Source organism: Acartia tonsa, chromosome 4, assembly GCF_053477335.1.
Source record: "Acartia tonsa isolate MP-2025a chromosome 4, ASM5347733v1, whole genome shotgun sequence".
Classification (NCBI taxonomy): Eukaryota; Metazoa; Arthropoda; class Copepoda; order Calanoida; family Acartiidae; genus Acartia; species Acartia tonsa.
The window spans coordinates 13,640,773-13,655,977 of NC_137263.1; positions in this window are offsets into that span (position 1 = coordinate 13,640,773).

The window sequence follows — 15,205 nt, forward strand, 5'->3', positions numbered from 1 at the left end:
CGTCTTGGTCTAGTTTAAGTGTAAACTCTGTCAAGCTGCATCACAACTTAAGACGTTAAAAAAATTATCTTTCTTCTATCGTGGAACATTTAGAGTGGAGGGAATGCCATTTCTGTAAACAGGTAGCTACTTATTAATAATAAAAAGCGTGGTAGGTAATGTGGTTTGTTGGTAAACAATTTGACATTATTATTATTTAAATAATAGTTATTTCTTTCGTCGTATTATAAACGGCTTTCCGCTGATATAGAATGTACAATTATAATATTAAAACCAGTTTTTTTAGCCCCGAGGTGCCGAAGGCACGGGCTAAAAAAACTGGTTTTAATCTTATGATTGTACATTTTTATATTCGTAGAAAGCTGGATATAATACGATGCTAGACATAGTTTTTTCGTATGGATGAGAACCGGTTCCTATCCACCGGATTCGAATGAATACGAGAAAAGATTTTTATAACCTTTTAAACAGTGATATTTGTCTGCAGTTTATCTATTCATGAGGCCCTGTGATTAAATTGAAAGAAATCCATATAAATCATGTAATTATTGGATACAATAGACGTATAAAACAAAAAGGATAACTTTTAAATTGGGTAGACAGCCCATATTTTTTTTTGGTGGCTCACTTACTTATGTTCATTATCAAGAAAATAATAGGGCGAATAGTTACTAAACGGCCATTTCAAACAATATCTAGGTTGCTTTCGTTGAAATTATGGCTGCAGATTGTGTGGTTTAGGATGCGACTGTGGTTGTTAATTTTGATTGTCCCAAAAATCCAAACTGGGCGACTTCAGGTGAATCTGTAGAGTATTTCATTTTGGTAAAAAGTTAGAAAAAAATGTATTTAATCATAAGCATAAACTTAAGTAACCTGAATATTTACAAAGATAATTTCGGAAAAAAAGGACATAGAGAGCTAAAGTGAAAGGTATAGAAATCTATCTAATTATGTAACTCTGTTATGTTTGAGTAGCCAAGGCAAGAGAGTGCGCCATCACTTCCCCTATTACCACATCTACAAAGTCTTCCATTCTCGCAAAAAGACACAAAATAAATCAAAGAAAAAGGTAGTGATTTTTATAATGAGAATAATGCAAAGTATGAGAAACAGTTTGTGTGCTTTTTCTGATGATGATTTTATTATGTCCTAAATATACTCATAACGAACGTGATGGAACCTAGTAAAAGTGTCTGACTCTGACTATGACTAAAAAAAATAGCCAATGAGAGTCCACTATAAATTTTAGCATTGGTCAATTACAGTGTATACTGGCCTCTCATTGGCTAATTTGTTTTACGTCATAATCAGAATCAGACACTTTTACTAGGTTCACGTGATGGGATTCCACGTAAGTGAGTTGATGTGCTTAAATTGGATTGCCTATTTCTTCCCTAATTTCCAAAGTTGTACAGCAGATAACCAATTTATAGCAAATTCTATTTTCAGCTACTCCGGTCAAGGGGAAAAGCGATATGATGTATGAACGATTTATACATAATACATTCAAAATTTAAATTTTTCAAATTTTAATTTTTTTTGGGGGGGGGGAAGTTTGAAGCTTTTTTAGCTAGTAGTAAATATTGAGATAGAACGCGGAAGCCAGGTACACTTTCGGAAACTAAAATACAGTACATCAGTGAGTTTGCTTAGTATCAGGGAGGGAGGGGATATTTGTTCGTAAATTATTACATTGATACCCAAATTTTGATTATTTTGTTTTAATCTAATGGTGTCCAAACTTTTCAACAAATTATCTTAACTTAATGAGTATTTTTTCATTACGATTAATTTATTTTCCACAGGGATAAGGGATTGTCTTGTCTCTTAAATCCCTGCTTATGTTGGACACAGGCATTTCAAAGGATAAGACAATAAACTTTAAATGGATTTAAAACACCAATTGATGATAAACAAAATCACCTTTTATAGTAATCGGTGGAGACAACCCAATTAAGACTTTATGGTCCTCAAAGTTTTAAGTAAACAAATGAGAGAACTTGTTTATAAACATGTGGGGAGCAGTACAAATTAAAGTCCAATATCCCCATCCTCCCTGTGTTGGGCCAGAACATATAATAAACTGGTAATCATCTCTGTAAAAGGAATATTAACACTGTATCCACCCATAAATTCTTTGATCATCTGTTTTCTTATAAATTAATACTGTATACTTTGAGCTAGTTTTATTGAATTCTATTTATATTGACGTAGCATATCTATAATTGTGTCTTAAAAGTATAAGTTTGTCCACAATAATCATCCTACATTTTGGTCAATTCCGTTGTTGAGATTTGTCATCCTTGTTTTGAAAAAGAGTATTTTAATCTGTTAGAATCAAACTCAAAGACAATTATCAAAATTTAGATTATTTTAGATTGACAGATACATTAACCAACCAACTAAATAAGACGATTATGGGCAGATGGCCCTTAATTGATTAGTCATTTTGGAAGTTGTTTTGTTCTGTAAGACAAAATGTTCTGATTGTCCGATAGAAATATCCTAGTTATAGAGCAGCTGCTTTAATAATAACAAGGAAGACAACATCCATAAAAGCGAGGCTCTGAAACAGTAGGACAAACACTTGTGGAGTGTCAGAATTGAATAAGCAGAATGTTAATGCATAAGTCTACACAAATTGTAAGTAAATTTGCTGCAAAACTTCTTAAATACAGTCTATAAGTACATACATAATTTTTAGGACTTGGTTCGATTAAAACATTGTACCTAGTTGAAATAGGAATCTCAATCAGTATTCCAAAAATCTTATGTATAGGATAATTATAACAAACAAAATATTGTTATCAGCATGCAGAGTTTAAAATTGATAGAACAATTATAACCGATCTAGATTAACGAAAAGAGCAAACTGTTTCGGATGGACGGTCGGACGGTCCGACCTTTTTTATAGCAAAGCTTCGATTTTTAAAAATTGTTGTATAAGAAACTAAAGAGAGTAACAATAGATACTTACAACAATCATAAATTACATTAAAATTAAACATAATTTAACTAAAAATTTATCTGAACAAACTATCTAAATTGAACTGCAAATATAATGTAAATACTTATTCTTTCTTTTAGCATAAAAGTCATCAAGAACGATTACGTTCGATTGAATAGGAGACAAGCTTTTGTGGAAAATCTGATAAAGTAAACAAATTTTTTAAAGTTTATTTTCATTGCCTATTTTATGAGAAAGTAGAGGTTAGGAGAGCATAAAAGAGATAATTTTTTTCATAGTTAGAGCCCCCCAAAAAACTAGAAATATATTTTGATATCAATTGTAAAGTACAAAAGCTTTAAACTATAAGGGTAAAGGTAATTTCAACAAGGATGACAACATCCATAAGTAGCAAAGCTAAAAAATTATGAATGGATGTCAAAAAAATGCTATAAAGCAGTTTCATACAATAAACATTACTGTTGATAAAATAGGGAAATAAGGAAACCTTAAAAATCACGCAACCTTAAAAACCACGAAAATTTTAAAATTTAGGAATCGATCTAGCATCGCAATTTATAGACAAATCTTAATGAAACTTGATAAAAATATGTAGAATATAAGCATATGCAATACCTGATAATTTCAGCCACAAATTATGAATAGGAATCGAGAAAACCATAGAAAACCTAAAAATCTAGGAATCGATCTAGCACCCCAACTAATAGAAAAACCGTAATAAAACTTAAAGAAAATATGTAGAATGTAAATTTAAACAATCCCTGAAAATTTCAGCCCATTATCTTAAAAAGGAGTTGAGAAAATTACAAAAACATGAAAATCTAGGAATCAATCTAGCACCCCAAACAACAGACAGATAGACAAAATAATGTATAGATTAGATGGGCATATGTTATAAGAATCTTCACTAAAGATTTCAGCTGTCTATCTTTTCTAGGAGCCGAGAAAATCACGATTCCCCCACTTTGTCTCAGACGGACAGACGGACGGACAGACGGACGGACATTTCGAATTATAGAGTAGCTTCGCTACTAAAAAGAGGGAAAACTGGTCGTAACTTTGACCTTCGGGATAGAAAAAAAGGAAAGAGAGGGGATAGAAAAGGGGATGGACTAATAACCAATTGAATGAATCCTAAATCTGTCATAATTAACTTTTTTCTAAAGCGTAATTATTTTATTAATACGATCTATTTATGTGAAGATTTTACTTTCAATGAAAAAGTTGATATTTTTATGTAAGGCTCAGTAGCCGCATTTTGGAGACTCAGCTGGGTTGAGACTTTATATTTTTGGGAATTAGCAACCGAATCCTAAAAGAAGGTCAACAATGAATTGTCGTGTAGCACTATTTAGAGAATTTGTGCAGTTGTAGCGGCTACTAAACGTGACTGATAGCCTAAGGTTCAATCATAGCTGAAAATTTCAAGCCGTGTATAAATCATCCTATTTGCTTTAATCAGCCGCGGCCCAGCCACCTTTAAGATAAGCAGTTGCCGAGCCCGCTATTGTTGAAACAATGTGAAAGAATAATGTCTCTAAAGAATATAATAATAATACATTATTTTCTCATGCTAGGCAAGGTGTTAAACATAAAACTTTAAGTTTCTTTGTCATAAATAGGTTTTAATTCTTGAATTTGGACCCCTTGAATAAATTCATTAAATTTTAAACGAAGCGAATCGTATCAATTTGAAGAATTTAAAGTTGAAATGAATTAAACTTCTTATTTACTAAATCAACATAGTATAGAAAGATTATCTTTATGAATGAATTGTGCGTAAGATTTGTCAAAAAACTTGGATTTAAGAAAGAAACTAATGGTTAAAAATTGATACTAAATAAATTGCAGACTATAACTAAATAAACTTTGCTGTTTGATATGTAGGTAAAGTATGACGGTCCAAATGATATAAAAAGGATAATTCAAGAAATTTAAATGGAAACAGAGAATAATACATCTAAAGAATATTCTCTGTTCTGCTTACAATGATATGGAAACATAACAATTACGTTCACCCTTTTGGCTGTTATTGGGTTTTTAGGTTTCTAAATAATAGATTACAGTAACATTATCAAGGTAAAAGAACAAAAATCAGTTTGCTAGTAGACAAAAAATTTCCCACCACTTGGGCCAGGTAGTTGTCTGGATTATGAATCCATACACATACATTTAGTAATAGCTGACCTGACATACTTATATTTTTTTGCCATGTCGTTATTAAAATGACAAAGTTTATGCCATATTTGTGCATTTAATGAAAAATCAATGAAATAACACTATTCTAATAGCTTTATGACTGCTTGATATGTAAGAGTCTTAATATTTTTTTTTACACAGTTGCTCTATCCCTGTCCGGTGCAGCATGGAACGGGGTGAAATGATATGTGTCAGAATTTAATCATGACGTAATTTGTATGTAATTATTAGGACCCGCAGGGCTGTGCGCAGCCCCGGGGCATTAGCAAGACCATTCTAAAGGTGTAATAATGAATACTATTATAGTGTGTGTGTGTGTGAGTTCTGAGTTCTGTACAATATTCAAGGTTTTTAGGATCATATTTTTAAATCAAACTTTTTAATATTTTTTTCATTAATTCATACCAAAAGACATTTATTTTTAAAGGCATCACATAAAGTTTTCAAAATGTTTCAACGGATTCTTTCTATATAAGATCATTTCCTCTGTCATTTTAAGCAGATAAGAGCTGTCATATCGATTTTAAACCACATTCCTGTAATATTATGAAAGAGTTTTAAAATGAAAGTCCACAAGCTTGAATTTGACTCCTATGACGATTAATTACAACGATTAATAAAGCATCTGAAAGATGACACACTTTAATGAAAGTCAATTATTTATTCCCTCATTTTAAACCCATTTATGACAGATTAACTTAAATTTGTTAGTAAAATATTTTTTTAAAGTTTATTTTTGCTACCACTATATGCTAGTTTTTTCTCTTTTTTATTTTCTTGCTTGTTAAACTTTGCTTTTATGGATGATATTGTGTTCTAATTATTTAAAATAAATATATTTCAGAAAAGTAAAAATCTAACTTTTGCCGGATATATATAAAGGATAATTTGAATATTGTAATGACGGAACACAACAGAAGTATACATAATATATATTATAACCTACCAGTCATAAATGACAATGTTTTTCTATTGTAACTAAGAAAAATAACATTCTATTACAGAATATTTATATAGACAACCTATGAAAAATAAAAAATACATGGATTTTATTCTCTGCATCGAACCAGTTGACATCCTCGAATTTTTCCGAAGATTAACTTTTTTATACATTTTCTTTTTATTTTCTACATCAAAAACCATTTATCGCATCGTATTATAGACAGCTTTTCGCGGAAATTCAAATAACAAATTTTAAGATTAAAACCAGTTTTGTTAGCCCCGAGGGATTAAAGGCCTGAGATAACAAAACTATTATTGATTTATTTATCTTATTTTAATATTTGTGGAAAATTGTCTGTAAAACAAAGCTATACATTATTCTAATCCAGCGGATATCAATCGGTTTCGAAGCCATACTAGTAAATTAAACCATAATTTGATGACCTTCCAGCAATTAAACTAACCTACATAGATTTATGTTTTAAAACAAGATAGATTTGTTGTAATGTATAAACACTTAATCTAAACAAGATATTTTTTCACCTTGTGACCATTGAATGCACTCACAATTATATAAAGCATACAGGAATGGGTAAATGTGTTTCCATTATAGCTTCGAAACCGATTAAAATCCGCAGGATTAGAACCGGTTCTCACCATTGTAGCGTCGTATTACAGACAATTTTCCACGAATATTAAAATTAAAGTTACACCAGTTTTGTTAACTCGGGCCTTCGGCCCATCTGGGCTAATAAAACTGGTTTTAATCTTATAATTTTTCATTCTAATGTCCGCGAAAGCTGTCTATAATACTATGCAATAAATAACTATAAGTATAATTCCAGCCGCTATTTTCTAAGCTGGTATTAAGCTACTTTCTTAAAGTCTAAATAGATAAGAAAATAATTTTTAATTTAAAAATAGAATCAAAATCAGACCGAAAACGGTCATAGATATGAATAAATTAAAATATGGGGGTGGGGTGGTTTTTCGTTTGTGTGCTTATTACTTTTCGTCTTCAGGTTAGGTTACTGGATAGGACACTAGGTATCCGGCAGGTTAGGTCCCCGATGGGTTTAGGCATAGGAAATAATCTAACCCCCTCCCTATTTTGAATTTACTTCCAAAATACTATCAGTACTATACATACATTTTTGGAGTCAGCACTAGTATCAGGTTTTATTGTTGTTTTTACTGCTGTGTTTATTCCTGATATTTGAATAAGACGGCAGCGATAATTTGGTCTAATTTAAGAATAGTGCATTGTGTGAACTAAAAACGGTATCCCAGTATTTCAGCAGAATATTTAAATTATATAGTTTACAGATGAAAATATTAGACAAACGAACATTAACAATTACAGAGTAGTGTATCTTTTATTATCTAAATGCAAAAAAAAATATTTAGGATGTACATGGCTTGGCGAATTTCTATCAAGATATAATCCTTTCCTAGGCCTATAAGAAGCTTCACTATTATGTGAATCATATTGGTTTAGCGGTTACTGAGATCCTAGGCAACACTTATATAAGGATGCAGATTGAACTTATTTATGGGCTGATTTTTAATGCATTGTATGCTAAAAAACTATCTTGGTGAAATGCATGGACACTCTATAAACAATGGTTGGGGGTATCACACACACAATATTTGTTGGCTTATACAATATGTACTTTACTTGTCAACAAACACTCTTTTTTACTATTTTTTAAATGCGGGTTATCTCTATAAGTGTAGCTTAGTCTTACTCTAAAATGCCGCTTGCATAACATCACACATTCATTATCTAACACTGTTGTACACTTAAAACTTTTCTTTTAAAAGTTATGAAGTTGTTCGAAAAATTGTAAAAAACAGTATTTATAGAAATCTTTCCAGATAATTTTTTTCTTCAGAAAAGACACCTAAAAGTTCTTACTAATTCTGAGATCCGTTGCTGCAAACAAAAAACCTTGCAACTTATATTATACTAGCGAGTGCACTCCTAGAATCTAGGAGCTCTCTATTCGAAGGAGTAAGTAAAGTATGAAAGTAGCCTAAAACCAAACTTAGATATAAAAATTAAATAACCAAAAACCAACCAGAGACTTATAAGAAGCTTAACTAAAATTGAAAGGTAAAACGGTTAAGTAGTTATCGAAATCTTATTCTATACATAGACAAAAAGCCCTTACTATCTATACAACTTACTGCTATGTAGAATAGGAAGTTTAGAGTACTCTTATTTGAATGGATTTCATGTTTTATCAATTAAAATTCTTTTTTTAACAATAAGAAAAATATCTACTAAATGTATTTAAACAATTAATACTTGCATGGTAAAGAATTAGTAATTGTTGATTAACAAGGACAATTATATTTTTTGCATCGCCCGGAAATATAGAGCAATAAAGATTTTAACACAGTTCATAATTTAAACTATTATAAAGTAGGTTTCAACAGTGGCGCGCACAGGGTTTTGCCATTGGGACGTATCTCTTATTGGAGGTTGGAAGAAGAAAATACAGGCCTTCCTAATTTCTATTTAAAGGGGGTTTTTAACACCCCAATTCTGCACGCTTACAGTATTTTATTCTTTTAGAAGAAAATTTACCAGTTTAATATTTTATACATCTTAAAAATACACACCGAAATAAATTATTTTGTTGTCATAATTTACAAATTACTCGGTCAGAGTAGCTTTGCCCCTTGCTTAAAATTAGACTAATTTTTACAATACTTTTCACCCTAATAACTTTTATGAAATGAAAAGAACAAGAAAACAACATCTACGTTAAATATGTGTCTATCCGTAAGTCTGTCTGATCGAGTTCTTAAAATATAAGATGATTTTTGAGATATGGATAATTGTTTTTGTTTAGATGTAAAGAGGCATGTTTAAGGAGAGCTTTAAAAAGATAACCTTACAATTATGTATTAGATAGAATTAAAGATTTTTTCTCAATATAAAAACATATAGCCCAAAAAGTTTAAAATTTTTAACAGGGAATAATAGACTATAATGTGATTAGAGGCATGCAAAGTTAATCACGAAATAGCCCAGGAAAACAAACAATTCTTCTTTATATTCAAACGAAACTGTTTACATTTACATCATATAATAACCATGGATGCAGTATACCAAAATCCTAGTTTTAAATTTTAAGATAAGCTCTGGAAGTATAATATGGGATGATGTTAAAAGTTTTTTGATTTGTCCCCTTATTTCATGAGACATTTTTACCAGCTTCTAATATGGCTCTTTTTGCTTCAGTTAAAATGAAGAGAGAAAAATTATATCGAAATTTAAATCTTTTGACAGAGAAAAATAAGCATATGATATAAAGAAATTTTTGTGTTAACATTAATTCCTAGTTTTTAAAATGAATAGATGATACTTTTATAAACACAAAAAAAAAACAATAAAAGAACTCATTGAAATTTTTAAATATAAAATCATATCCCTCTCTTCAGTTTTTCTAACTGACCAAAAATATTTGAATCATCAGGTATATGGAATATGTTCTTGAACATAAAGATTATTTTCTTACACCAGAATCATAATAGTTATCATTCAACAACTTTCATAATGCTAGACATCCATAGGGCGATTTTCCTCTCCCCTGTTTTTTTTTATAAATCAGGTAGATTTTTGGCAATATGGATTTTATTACCAAATTTATGTTTGAATTTGATTTTGTGCCCTCTACCCCCTCGCAAAAAAAGCTTGTACATCATTGCTCGAAAGGCCTGCAGAAAACACAATTAGCCCTCATATATTAAACTTTAATCCGTTTATCCCTGGATGAACATATAAGTTAATAGCTGATTGTTTATACTGGTCACACCCTGCTCCCCTCCCCCCCCACTCCTACTGGTTGTAAAAATATTTCAATACTATCAGGTTCCGTAACAATTTATTGACTACTGTTTCTTTAATTTCAATGAATAGACAGTAATTCAGTTGGTCAACAGTTAATGCTATTCGCTTAATTTATTTTTAACATGAAAGCCATATTTGTTTTATATTTGGCAGGGACAAGGGACCAGAAATCGAATTTAAAGGATTTCATTCAACCCATTTTTTTATTTCTTCCTCTTATACCTACATAATATCCAAATTTTCAAAATTTCATGTTATATTGATGATATGATATTTATAGATAACCCCGACTAAGGGTTATTTCTCATATAAAGAAAAAACTAGCGGCTATGCCCCCCTAGCATCTATGGGCTCTTTGTTCAATGCAAGTGGGGCTAGAAAAAATAACTAAAAACACAGGACCTATGTGAAACTTGCCTAAAATAGAGAACCCAATCGTTTCAGTAGTTATGGAGATCATAAGCTTCAGATAAAAAACTTTATTATTGGGTATTCTGTCAATTCTATATAAAAAATCCTTTGATTGTATGACTTTTTCTAAAAAGTTTCATTGAAAGTCTAAGAATATCTCATTGGCTTGGCCTGTGATCGAACTTATCACCTTTTTCCAAATTGTTTATTAGAATATAAAGATTATGCAGTATAGTGTTGTTTTTCACAAGATAGAAATTTGTACAGTATGAATAAGTGTAGCCATTTCCATTCCACCATTTAAGTTATAGCACTAAAATGTACTTAACTTTATGGTCAGATACAATTATGTATTTACAAACAATATGAAGAGAGGCAAGGCATTTTTTGGTCATCATTGTTTATTTCAGAGGTTTGTACACAGGTTTAGTGTATACTGTGCAAATCTTGAAGTCGTAATGATCGTTTTCAAATTCGTATTGGCAACGAACAAGGATGATAACAGCCACAAGTAGCGAAGCTCAGGTGTAAAATTAAGAACAGTCTAGGAATAAGGTAAAGCAAACAATAAATCTAAAATGCTATTTGGGGGGTCTTTACTACGAAGCGTTACCCTAAGAATCACGAAAAAATCTGATGAAATTACAAAATATTCTTATCAATTCCGTTGTTGGTTACAGCTGAGGAGGACAGTCAAGCAGATTGATTAAAAACTAGTAAAGACTAGATGATCATTGTTTATGGAAATCTTTGAAAGATCCTTTTTAAATTGCAGCAACTAAGAACAATAATATTTACTCATCAGAATATCCAGCATAAAAGACAATCAGACAGACATGGTAAGTTGTAGAATAGAGGCTCAGTGGTCTAATTAGAAGAACTATATACAATGTAACAGTCTAACAGTCTGGTTTTTTTTTCAAGTCTATATATCTGAAAGTAAAAGCATGTTATTACAGTTACAGATGATTTTAACTGCAGACCTCCTTAGTATTTTACTATTAACAACATACTCCCACCGATATGGTATTTGCCAAACACACCTCTCCTAACAAAATTAGTCAAAATGCATCAAATTACAGCTAAACATTATATTAAGAAATGACACAAAACCTAAAAATCACGTCTTTTAGTTGCCATTTCTTGTCAAATTGTGTTCTAAACTGTTAAACAGTATTTTTTAAAAAAAATATAAATACTTTTTTCTGTTCTTTTGGTTATATAATCCATTATTGAAACATTAAATAAGAAAAAAAATGTATATAATAAAAAATAGACAATTTTACATTTTTCATGATTATTTTGTTTTAGTTTTTGTTAATGAGAGGTGTGCAAATTAAAAGGAATAATTTACGGAAACGGTTGAAACTTAAATTAAAAGTTAAACTTGGTTTGTATTTCTTGTTTTGTCATCCACTCTCAATTAAAGCTTAGAATAGCCAACACAAAACGGTTTTCTGGATTTTTTAGGATTTAATTGGTAATTTTGAATTAATTAATATATTTAAAAATATAACTCATTAAATATGATTCAAGATTTAGTTTAACTTATTATTTAAACACTGAAATTAATGAGAAAGGATGTATGCTTGTATGTATGTTTCTAAAGTAGCTCTGAAACTGGACAGTACTCATTTTCCTTGGGAAAAATGTCTTGTACAATTTTCAAATTGTAGAGAAATTGAGGAAAAAGGGCGTAAAATAGCCTAAAACTATCCAGGAACCTATGCGAAGCTTAATTGTTACAGTGGTTAACGAGATCATAACTTACAAACAACAACAAAAAACCTTAATACTTTATGAACTAGGATTGACGTAAATAGAAAATTAAAAATTTAATCTGTTTTAAATTAATGTAAAATCTAGAATTAAATTTTTTCTTTAGACCATAGCCTACCAAATTCTCAATTTGCATTATTCTACTGTTCAGTAGCGTGGAGCCAAACCAGAGGCGTGCACACGATTTTAAATTTGTCGCATTAGTGGAATGGCATAGAAAAACACTTTTACCTCCAACTTTTTTTTCCATTGCAAAATTAAATGATATGATAAAAAGCTATTTTATTTCTTTAAACTAATAAACAAAGTTTAGCATAGCTAGTAAGTTTTTCACCTAATGAAATTATACAGTATTTAAAAGGAATCTGTTTGACTGTGGGTAATATATTTTTTTCTGAGATGAAATATCCCTTCCAAGAACTCTTGCTTTTAACACAATTTTTAAAATTGACCGAGGCATGTTCATAGACGTCCAAGGGGGGAGGGGGGTAAAGGGATGATTACCCCCCCCCCCAAATAAAAAAATGACTCTATGAAATAAAGATTACCCCCCCCCCCCCAAATAAAAAAGCTTGGACGCCCCTGGGCATGTTCCTTCTTTACTTGTTCCTTTTTCCTTCTTTGCCCCTTATTTTACTTCCTAACAGGAGATGGGGGAGGGGCATAGACGTCAAAGGGGGGGGGGGTAATAGGGTGATTCCCCCCCCCCCAAATGAATTTGGATTTTCAATTTTTACCACCCCCCCCCAAATAAAAAAATGCCTCTATGAAATAAAGATTACCCCCCCAAAAAAAAATTTTAACCCCCCCTCTCCAAATAAAAAAGTTTGGACGCCCCTGGGGGGGGGGGGGAGGGTTCCATTAATTGTGTGATTCAAGATCCACATCCCTGTATTTGTGCATGCAAAAAGAATTAGCTAAATTCTCTGGTGAAATCAGAAAAAAAGAGGGAACAAAATTTCAAAAGTTACATTTAAACAAGATTGGCCATCGGTTGCAACTATTACCTTCTTGACAATATACAATAGTTTGTTTTGAATATTTTATATGAAAAATCTATTCATTAATTCAAGTTTTTAAATCTACTCTTATTGAAAGTTTTATAATTGAATAAACTTTTGTATTTTATACTATGTCCGTTCGTCTTTTAAAGATTAGAATACATAAGTTATCTCAATTATAAATAATAATATGAAAAGTGCTGTTATTGTTTTTTTTGTCTGACTGTTTAATTTGTTAAGCTACGCTTTATAGATGTTGTCAACCTTGTACTATTTTGTCTGTGTGATAGCATATTTTAAAATTTCATGTCCAGATTATAAGTGCATAAGTATATGTAGATGATTTAGTAAAATTATTTCCAGGAATATATTTCATGCTGAATATTCTTACCCGTGCTAAATAACATTGAATGGACCAATTTTTATCAGGGATAAAGTGATAGTTCAATTACAAAAATATTTAGCCTTTATGAATTAATTATATGCAAAAGTTGTTTCACTTTGGCGGATTTTTTAAAGCTTTCCACATACCTATTCTTTGGTCACGTGTCAAACTTGCTTTAAAAGCTCCCTTGAGAAATATTTCTGCTATGGATTCAAAAGTAAATACTTTTATTTTAATCAAATTATCTGAACTTATTATAGACAAGTTTAGACAAAAGGAGATTCCGTACGTACTATTATTATCAAGATCTCATAATGTTATTTCGAACCAACAAGCAGTAGTAACTAACAGAGAAGTTGCGTTTATAACCAACTCGGAAGGCTTTAATCCTTCATAGCTCAACCCCTACGAAATGCTATCCCTAAACTAAATTAAATAGCCAAAGGTAATCATAAAAATTTTTTCTTGTTAAAAAAATCATATGGGGTCCTTGTGTCTGCCTTGTATTGTAATTGAAATCGATATCATTTGAAAATTAAAATTTTCAGTAAATTTTCAAATCCTGCAATCCCTGTAGTTTTTATGGGACAGCTTCTTGTCAAAACTAATCCGCAAAAAAGGTTTGTTTTAGCAAAATTTAATTAGAAAAAAAAGATTTGATATTGATTCAAAAATACAATTTTTAAAAATTGTAAAACTAAGACAATACTGACCATATATAGCGATATATGAAAAAAGAACAAAAAGACTGAATTACTTTCTCTCAAAAAAACATTCACCCAATAAAACCAAGTTTAACGATGTCTGTTTGTTCCGTCTGCCTGTACATCTGCCCAAAGCGTAAGATCTCGTTAACTGCAGCATCGATAGGGCTCTGATTTTCAGAGAAAATAAATATAATACTAGTCAAATAAAGACCTTGACCTAAAATCTGGGGGACAGGACTATCCTCAGATTTGGGCGCCGTCCCTAGAGTCTGGGGGCGACAATATGGTATAAAATATTTGCTTAAATGTTAGCACACTCACCACCACCACCTAGCCTCTTGTCAATATTTTTTCCTGTTGTTCAAAACATATGTCCAGTATTAAATCAAATTTTTATCTTTTTATTTCTTTGATTGCGATTTCAAGTAGCAAAGCTACTTTATAACGAACTTTGTCCTTATGACTTATTTGGAAGAATGAACTCTGTAATAGCAGTAGGGACGCATGAAAACACTTTACCTGGTCAATTATCTGTGCAAGCAGGACAGTTTTACAGGTGAAATTCAACATGAAACGCGAATCTTTTCTAAGCAAAAAACATACATCTCATTGCATGCGTTCTCCAGAAACAAAAAAGAAGAGAGGTCGTCGTCACTACCCCCGGAATAAGGAATTAAAGGATATGGGACTTTCACAATAGCGCACGACAAAAAAGACACAATAAACAGGTTCCCTGTCGATACAGACTTCATTTACAAATGAGCAACTTCTATCAAATTTAATTTGTTTGTCCTTCAATCTACAATTAAGGTTTCTATAAAAATAATAAAAATTACTCACATGCATAATGATATAAGCATATGAGCCAAATTTTCAAAATTCCAATGACCGATTGATATCAAAACCCATCTTTATCAACAAGGCTGCCTTCCATCGGTACAGCCACCA